This window comes from Myotis daubentonii, chromosome X (assembly GCF_963259705.1).
Source record: "Myotis daubentonii chromosome X, mMyoDau2.1, whole genome shotgun sequence".
In the NCBI taxonomy this organism is placed as follows: domain Eukaryota; kingdom Metazoa; phylum Chordata; class Mammalia; order Chiroptera; family Vespertilionidae; genus Myotis; species Myotis daubentonii.
Genome location: NC_081861.1, coordinates 96,618,098 through 96,627,165, shown reverse-complemented (window position 1 = coordinate 96,627,165; position 9,068 = coordinate 96,618,098). Strand labels below are relative to the sequence as shown.

At 51.9% G+C, this 9,068-nt stretch overlaps 1 pseudogene; it reads right to left on the bottom strand.

Annotated features, from left to right (window-relative positions):
• Nucleotides 1–1,147: 1,147 nt before the first annotated feature.
• Nucleotides 1,148–8,611, bottom strand: LOC132224626 (pleckstrin homology domain-containing family G member 5-like; annotated as a pseudogene).
• Between the last annotated feature and the right edge of the window lie 457 nt (nucleotides 8,612–9,068).

Here is a 9,068-nt window from a genome sequence, read left to right as displayed (position 1 = left end):
GGGGGTCCCTTAGCCCAGCCTGTGCCCTCTCGCAGTCCGGGACCCCTCCCTCCTTACCGCCCACCTGCTTGCTGCTTCCTACCGCTCAGCTTGCTGCTCCTAAGTGCTGCCGCGAAGGCTTTGGTTCTGCGGGTTTGTGTCTCTGATACCCCCAGCAGCCCCAGCACCTTGATGACAGGGCTTGGGGCTGCTGGGTACAGCCCCCCCCCTGCGTGTTTGTGTCTTCTATCATACCCTCAGCAGCCTCAGCACCGAGGTGGTGGGCCTTGGGGCTGCTGGGTGCCGAGCCTGCAGGTTTGTATCTCCGATCAAGCCCCCAGTAGCCCCAACACTGCTTCAGCGGGGCTTGGGGCTGTTGGGTGCTGGGCTCCCCTGCATGTTTGTGTCTGTAATCCAGCCCCCAGCAGCCCCAGCAGTCCCAGCAGCCCCAGCACCACCTAAATAACTTAAGGGAAACTTTATTTAGTCTTCTTTTAAAAGCAATCTAGTTTAAAAATGAGTTGCAGTTAAGAGAGAACAAAGAACATGGTACCTAAGAGTGAGATAGACAGACAGAGGAGAGGCTGGGCACTGGTCAGGGGCTTACATGCCAACTGTTCTCCACCTGGGAAATGATGTAAAATCGGTTTCTTTAGTTTTCTGCTCAACGGTTTTCTCCAGCGAGTGGAGTGGCATCTGCTCGCTTCTCCCTGGGCCTGGCTTGGTGGTCGCCTTGGGGTCTGGCTGCGCTCCAGCAGGCTCAGCACAGGCCTGCCTGCTCCGCCTGGCCCTGTCCACATGTTGCTTCCTCCGAGTCTTCTTTGGGCGCAGCCCCGGTCCATCACCTCCTCCTGTGTGTCTCACCACTTCCACAGGGCCGAGAAAGAGGCCCACACGGAGTTCAGGTCTGCAGGGAGCTGGTCCTCCGCTTTCAGAACCTTCGGGATCTCCGCTTGTAATTGTTCCCTTCCATGACCTTCCTTCCGTACCTGCGGCGTCTTCACAGAGCACCGCATGCCTGCCCTCCAGCAGCAGGTTGTCTTTGTATGGCTTTCAGGGCAGCCTTCAGGGCCTGGTGGCCGCACTGTGGCCCTTCCAGGTTGGGCGCCGGGCCTGAGGCCCGCCCAGGAAGGCGGATGGCTCCCCAGCCAGTCCTGCTGCACCAGGCTCACGCCCGCCCCGACCCCCTCCACCGTGCCCTCCAAGCATGGCGGCTCCACGCTGTGCTCAGGGCCTGGGGGTTAAGAAGCAGGGTGGTCCTGATGCAGTAGAGCTGGGCCAGCTGGGTCAGCTTCCTGTGCTGGGCAGAGATGGGGTGGGCTCAGGCTGGACCCTGGGGGAGGTCCCTGAGGGCAGCTCTCTGCTCCTCCTGGCAGGCCCTTGGGGCCCCCCCGCCAGGCAGGTGGTCCTGCCCTCCATCTCTGATAGCTGGGAGCCACTGACAGGGCTTGGTGCACCCCCGCAATTCCAGCGGGGCCCAGCTTCCTGAGGGGAGCCCCCGAGTCCTAGTGCTGGTGGCTGTGGCAGCCAAGCAGAGACAGGCTGTGGCTGGGGGCTGGGGGCGCCCCCTGGGTGGCAGCCCCTGCCAGCAGCTGCAGGAGGCTGGCCTCAGATTTGGACTTGAGCAGGTAGGTGGGCAGGGGAGCAGCTGGACAGGGGTGCGGCAGCGGAGGCGGGGCGAGGGCAGGGGTGAAGGGGCCTGTGGTAAATCTAGGGGCGGAGCGCCGGCTCCACCGCAGGGGCTGGGGTCGCAAAGTCTTGCAAGGAGGTGGGGGAGAGGGTGCTGTAGGTGGAGTCCGTGGAGCAGGAGCTGCCCTCCCTGGGGCCCAGGGCCAGCAGTTCACTGGTTGCTGTGACAGATGAGGTGGTGGTACTGAGGAACATCTTGCCCGACTGGGAGATGAAGGGGCCGCTCTCAAACTCGGGAGAGGAGAGCGTCTCCCCGGGCTCCAGCACCACCATGGCCAGGGTCTCCATGGAGCCGTTGGAGGTGCAGTGCTGGGAGTCCAGGCTGTTGCTTTTGCGTAGGATGGTGGGGGGTGCTGGCGGCAGAAGTGCTACTCTCCCCACCCTCCTCTTCCTCTTCCTCCTCCAGGCTCTGCAGGTGCTGCTGGCTGCCCGCGTGCTCCTGCACATGCAGCTGCTGCAACTGGTTCTGGGCATTGTAAATGGAGTCCACCCAGCCCCGGCACAGAACCTGCCCGCTGGCCTGTAATGTGTAGGCCCCCACGGCGCTGTGGAACTCGTTCAGGTAGATGAGGAGGAAGGAGCCAGGGTCCCGCAGCTCCCGGCACACGATCTTGTCCACCAGCAGTGGTGGCCTGATGACCTTGGTCCTCTCAGCCTTCTTCACTGCGTTGGTCACTAAGAGCAGGTCCGTGAAGAGGAAGCAGTACACATCCGTCTTTCTGTGCTTTCCCTCCTTCATCCTCTGGCTGCCCTCCAACAGCAGCTGACACGTCTCCTCTGGGGAGGCACCAGGGATGGGCGCGGTCAGGTCCAGGTGCAGAAATTCTTTCAGGAGCTTGTCCACCTCGTCATTGCTACCCTCCACCACCTCGTAGGTGTCCATGAGGCTCACCACGGCTGCCAGCTGCGGCCGCATGCACGCTTTCACTTGGTGGATGAAGCGCTCCACGGAGCTGATCATGGTGATGACAGCCTCCTTGGCATGCAGCTCGTCCATCTCCCTTAGCACCGACTTGAGCAGCAGTGGGTACTTGGTGAGCCGCTGGTGGGGCTTGGCGAGCATGTCGCTCAGCTTCAGCCGCTGGCACTGCTGGTGCTTCTCGGCCCACGTCACGTAGGCCGGGAAGAGGTTGTTGTCGCGCAGCAGGCTGTGCATGTACTCCATGCAGCCCTCCTCCTCCATGCAGTACCGGATGTAGGGCTTGAAGAGGGAGCCGAACATCTCAAAGCCTTTGAGGAGGTCCTGGGCTGCAGCAGCGCCCGCGTGGGCAGCACTTTCTTCACCATCAGCGCCATCACGCTGCCCCACAGCCCATGGTGCAGATGCGGGATCTCAGGGATGTTGCTGAACAGGAGCAGGGTGTGCAGGTGTCCGGACTCCTCCCCAAGGCGACCCTTCACCCAGGAGTCCCCGCCACTCCGTTCACCCCCTCAGCCAGCGGGGAGCGCCCTCGGTGGGTCCACTGCTCTGGGCACTGGGGAGGAGGAGACCACGGAGGGCGAGGCCCTGAAGCAGGAGGAGGCCGCGGAGGGCAGGAGAGGAGCCCAGGACACATTGTGCCCCGCCACCACCCCACGTCCCGCTGGGGCATGCACCCAGGAGGGCAAGGCCCTGAAGCAGGAGGAGGCCCCGGAAGGTGGGCGGCTCCCCAGCATGTCCCACTGCACCAGGTGCATGTGCGCCTGCCCCCACCAGCACTCTCCAGGCCTGCGTGGCTCGGCTCCACGCTGCACTCAGGGCCTGGGCAGTGCTCCAGGAACGGGGCGTGCAGGTGTCTGGAATCCTCCCTAGAGCGACCCTTCACCCGGGAGTCCCTGCTGCTCCATTCACCCCCTCAGCCAGTGGGGAGCGCCCTCAGTGGGTCCGCTGCTCTGGGCACTGGGGAGGAGGATGCCGTGGAGGGAAAGGCCCTGATGCAGGAGGAAGCCGCCAAAGGCAGGCAAGGAGCCCAGTACTCACGGCACCCCCGCCACCACCCCACGTCCCTCTGGGGCCTGCATCCAGGAGTGCCATTGCTGTGGCAGGGCCACCAGCTGGGCTTGGAGGTGAGTCCTCCACGCACAGTTCCAGCAGCCTGCCTGGTGTGGGTGGGGATTTCGGGTTACCTTGAGGGACGCTCTGGCCTTTCTCTGCTCCTCTCCTGGTGGAGCGGCGGGACTCTAGCACTGAGGTCAGAGGAGCTGCCTTCCAGCCCCCAGGCCACTTCTTGGAGTTAGAAGTTGCGCCATTGGTCTCTACCTAGGATGGGACCTCTGCACCCCCAGGGTGCATAAACACACAGGGCTTCCATCAGGCCTCGCTGATCCCGGGGCCGGGAGGCCTCGCGGCTCCGCTGATCCCAGGACCGGGAGGACTCTCCACTCCACTGATCCCGGGGCCCTGAGGCCTCGCTGTTCTGTGGCTTTGGGGCTGTTTGGCTTCGCTCCACCACTTGGAGCCTGCGTATACAAATTAACTGCCATCTTTTAGCTTCTATAATTGAAACATTGTATCTTTTAGAGCTGTTGCTTCAGAAGCTCAGAGCCAGGCGGCAGATGGCAGCAGGTGGGGAACCTTGGCTTCCTCCATTGCCGAGGCAACCAAGCCTCCTGTTCGCTTCAGCTGCCTGGCTGCCGGCCGCCATCTTGGTTGGCAGTTAATTTGCATATCACCCTGATTAGCCAATGGGAAGAGTAGTGAAGTTACGGTTAATTACCATGTTCCTCTATTATTAGATAGGATAGATAGGTACTTGTTTGTAACCATTTTTATTTTTTTGCCTGTGTTTCTTCTCCCTTTTTATTGTTTTCCTTCTTTTTACAATAGTCTCTTTAGCATTTCTTGCATTACTGGCTTGGTAGTGATAAACTCCCGTAACTTTTATTTGTCTGTGAAACTCCTGATTTCACATTCAATTTTGAATGATAGCCTTGCTAAATAGAGTATTCTTGGACTCAGTCCCTTACTTTGCATCACTTTGTATACTTCCACTCATTTCTAGCCTGATGTATTTCTATTGAGAAATCATTTGATAATCTAATAGGTGATCACTTGTAGGGAACTTTCTGTCTCTCTCGAAGTCTTTAAGATTCTTTCTTTGTCATTAATGTTTGCCATTGTAATTATGATGTGTCTTGGTGTGGATCTCTTTGGGTTTATATTCTTTGGGACTCTGCTTGCATAGCTTTTTTCTTCCCCAAATCAGGGTAGTTTTCTTACATTATTTCTTCCAATAGGTTTTCTATCTCTTGCTCTTCTTCTTGTCATTCTGGCACTCCTATTATACATATGTTGCTTGTTTCATGTTGTCCCAAAGCTTCCTCACCCTCTCTTCCTGTCTTTTGATGTTTTTCTCCAATTGTAGTTCAGATTGGGAGTGTTTTGCTTACCTATCTTCTAATTTGCTAATTCGATCCTCTGATTCTCCTAGTCTACTGTTGAAAGCTTCCATAATGTTTTTTATTGTAACTATATCACTCTTTATTTCTTTTTGTTTCTTACATAGTTTGTTGATTTTCTCATCCGCCAGGTTTATGAACTGTATGACCCTTATTCTGAATTCTTTTTCTGACATATTGCATGCCTCTGTTTCATTTAGTTACGTTTCAGGCGGATCTGCCTTTTCTTTTCTTTTGGGGTTGTTCTTCTGTCTTCGCATTTTTGCTCTCACTGAAAAATCTAGTTATTGAATTGCATGTGGACTGAGGCTACATCAGAGGGCCTGGTGGCAGGTCGTGTGGTCACAGATGGCGCCTGCTCCTCTAGTGGTCATGGGGCAGTGGTTGCTTCTAGGGTGGTTGTGGGCGGTGCCTGCTCTCCACTTGGTTGCCAGCTGCTCCCTGGATGTCATAGGGCTGCTGCTGGCTCCCCACATGGTTGCGAGCAATGGCTGCTGGCTCTCCTCATGCTCGGTCATGGGAGTCAGCTGCTAGCTACCCATGAGGTTGTGGACAATGGCTGCTGCCTCCCCACATGATCGTGGGTGGCATCTGCTGGCTCCCTGTGCGTGCATGTGGTCATGGGCAGTAGCTTCCGGCTCTCTGTGAGGTCATGGACAGCGGCTGCTGGCTCCCTGCCCACATGTACGAGGTCAAGAGCAGTGGCTGCTGGATCCTGGTGTGGTCACTGGTGGAATCTTCTGGATCCTGTGTGGTCACGGGTGGCATCTGCTGGCTCCCTACATGTATGCGCAGTCTTGGGCAGTGGCTGCTGGCTCCCTGTGCAGTTGCGGGTGGCTTCTGCTAGCTCCCCTTATGAGTGTGGTCACAGGTTGTGGCTGCTGGCTCCATGCAGTTGTAGGCAGCAGCTGTTGGCTCTTCCCTTCAACATGGCGCTGCCTCTGTGGCAGAGCCAGTGCTCTGGGAGAGATTACAACAGTAGCAGAGGCTGCCCGGCTATGTGAGCCTGGTCTGCAAGCCCCCAAAAGTCCTGTGAGGTCTAGCTGTCCCTCTCTCAGACACACACACACACACACACACACACACACACACTACACATCCACACACTCCCCTTTCACTCCCTCACTCACTCACACTCTCCTCCTCATTGCCATCCTCCCAGCCATCATCTTTCCATAGAATTTTATTTAATTGCAATTGTGATCTGTAGTAAATGTATAAATTCCTGTGAGGTTCAATAGGAGGATTCAACCAACTCTAAGGTTGTGGCAAGAAAGCTTGCTTGAGGAAGCTGCATTTTACAGGCTGTGGGGAAGTTAACCAGGGTGTTGAGACAGAGAGCTGATCTTTTAGGCAGGGAGAGCAACATTCATCATTCGTTTGTTCATTTGTTTACTCATTTATTTAATGAATGTTTACTGAACACCTACTATGTATCAGGCATTGTTCCAGGTGCTGAGGAAACCATAGTGAAAAGAAAACTGAACCAAATCCTTGTTCTTGTGTTGCTTACATTCTAATTGGAGAGGAGCCAAATATGAACAACATAAATATGTAGAATAATTCGTATGTTACATGGCAAGTGCTATGGAAATAAAAAAGCAACAAAGCATGATAAGAAGTGCTAATGACCATGCTGGGAAGTGGGGTTTGGAATGTAGTTTACAAAATCCTAAGGTAGTGAGGGTCCTACTACTTTTCAGAAGTTGAAAGTAGGTAAGCATGGCTATGGGAACAAGAGTGAATGCCTGTATTGCGGACTACTTGTCCTATCTTCTATTTATATAGCACTTTGTTTTAATGTACATCATTTCACACACTTTCCAGTCTTGTCCAGTCCTTGACAACACAGTATATTTTACTTTACCACAAGCTTTTTAAAAAATGTATATTTTTATTGATTTCAGCGAGGAAGGGACAAGGAGAGAGAGATAAAAACATCAATGCAGAGAGGGAATCATTGATTGGCTGCCTCTTGCACACCCTCTACTGGGGATTGAGCCTGCAACCCAAGCATGTGCCCTTGACTGGAATCGAACCTGAGACCCTTCAGTCCACAGGCAAATGTTCTGTCCACTGAGCCAAACAAGCTAAGGTTTCACTAAAAGCTTTTGATTCAGCTTGTTGTGGGGACAGTTTCCATGGGAATATGCCTTCAACCTTATAATAGAAGTCAATAAAGACTTAGGATTCTTTTTTCAGTCATTTTAGCCAACTTTTCTGGGTTGCAAATGTGTTTGTGGAAATTATTTTAGAGGTTTAAATTATACCTGATTAGACCAGACAAAGAGGAAAGCATGTTGACAGCACAAACAAATGTGCAAAGTAAGGTAATTCTGATTTCCAGGAAAGAAAATGCTCAATGAATTCTGCAAAGCAGGAAAGTGGTGGGTCTAGCTTTCACAGGAGTTGATATATTGCTGAATGTTCAGAAGTCATCTCCTCTAACAACTAGACACGTCAAAGCCCATTGGCATTTTTGTAGAGAATTAATCTATAGTTAGAAATTTCCAGAGTGAGTTCTTGACATACCAGTCACATTGCATGGCATTCAAAGAAAAGCACTGAGAATTAGTGTAGGTATCAGTGTTTAAAGTGGAGCAGGGGAGGGAGACATTATAGCAACTAAGCAAACACAGTTTAGTTTGGTCTCTGTCAATTACTACCTACATGAATAAGCCTCACTTTCCTTACCTATAACATGAGAATGGGAATACAACTTTCACAGGATATTGTGAGATGATGAATGTGGAAAACATTCTAGGATAACAATAGCTACTTTTTATTGAGATGTTAGTGTCTTCTAGAAACAGTTTTAACCATTTGATAGAAACTAACTCACTTAATCCTCACAGCAAACCTAGGAAATTGGTACTATTATTATTTCTACTACTGTACAGATGGGGGAACTGGGTCTCAAAAATGTTAGATAATTTATTCAAGGTTACAGAGTAAACAAGGATTAAAACTCCACAGGTTGTGCTCCTAATTCTCATGCACACTGCCTAGGTAGTAATTCAAAGGGTAACATAGTTAATTTTCAGGAGAAGGATATGAAATCTAACTAGTAAATATCAGAAATAGGATTCAAACCTTGGTCTATATACACAAAATCTGTGCTTTCTTCACTATGCAGCCTCCTAGCAGCACATAATAATTTAGCTATCATTTGCTGACTGCCTATTTACCAAACACTTTGTATACTAACTAGAGGCCCAGTGCACGAATTTGTGCATTGGTGGGGTCCCTTGACCTGGTCGGTGATCAGGGCCAATTGGGGCCAGCCACCCAGGGGGAGGGACTGCGGGAGGTTGGCCAGCCATGGGAAGTTGGCTGTGGGAGTGCACTGACCACCATGGGGCAGTTCCTGAATTGAGCATCTTCCCCCTGGTGGTCAGTGCGCATCATAGCGATTGGTCATAATGGTCACTGAGGCTTTTATATATTTAGATCTTCATAAGGTAGATAACCTTACAAGGTAGATATTATCCTCATCTAAGAGATGAGGAAAATGAGCCTGAGAGTTGATCCTTTCCCAGTAATACATCTCAGGGTTTGAATCCATATTTGCCTTACACCATAACCTATGTCAACTATACCTTGCTATCTTTCATGCAAGTTGTAAAGGGCACAGGTGTTCATTAGAGTCAGCTTGTATGACAAGAAACATCAGTTCTATGCTTCTGGGAACTCAAATGAGATTATTTTACATGCCAATTAGCTAATTCCTGTACCATTCATTATCAGATTTAAGGTGGTACATCTGCTTATTTTCAGTATCCCCTCTGTACTAGCTCATTTTCTCCCTTCCATCTCTCCTTGTCTTCTATTTCCTTCCCTATTCTCCTTTTCTTTGATGGTGGCTTATTGTTGACACTATTACAAATGTTCACCTTTTATCCAGTACCCTCTTTCTTCCCTCCCCTCTGAGCTCTGTCAGTCTGTTTCATATTTCCATGTCTCTGTTTATATTTTGTTCTTCAGTTTATTTTATTCATTAGGTCCCTCCATGCTGTTGCAAC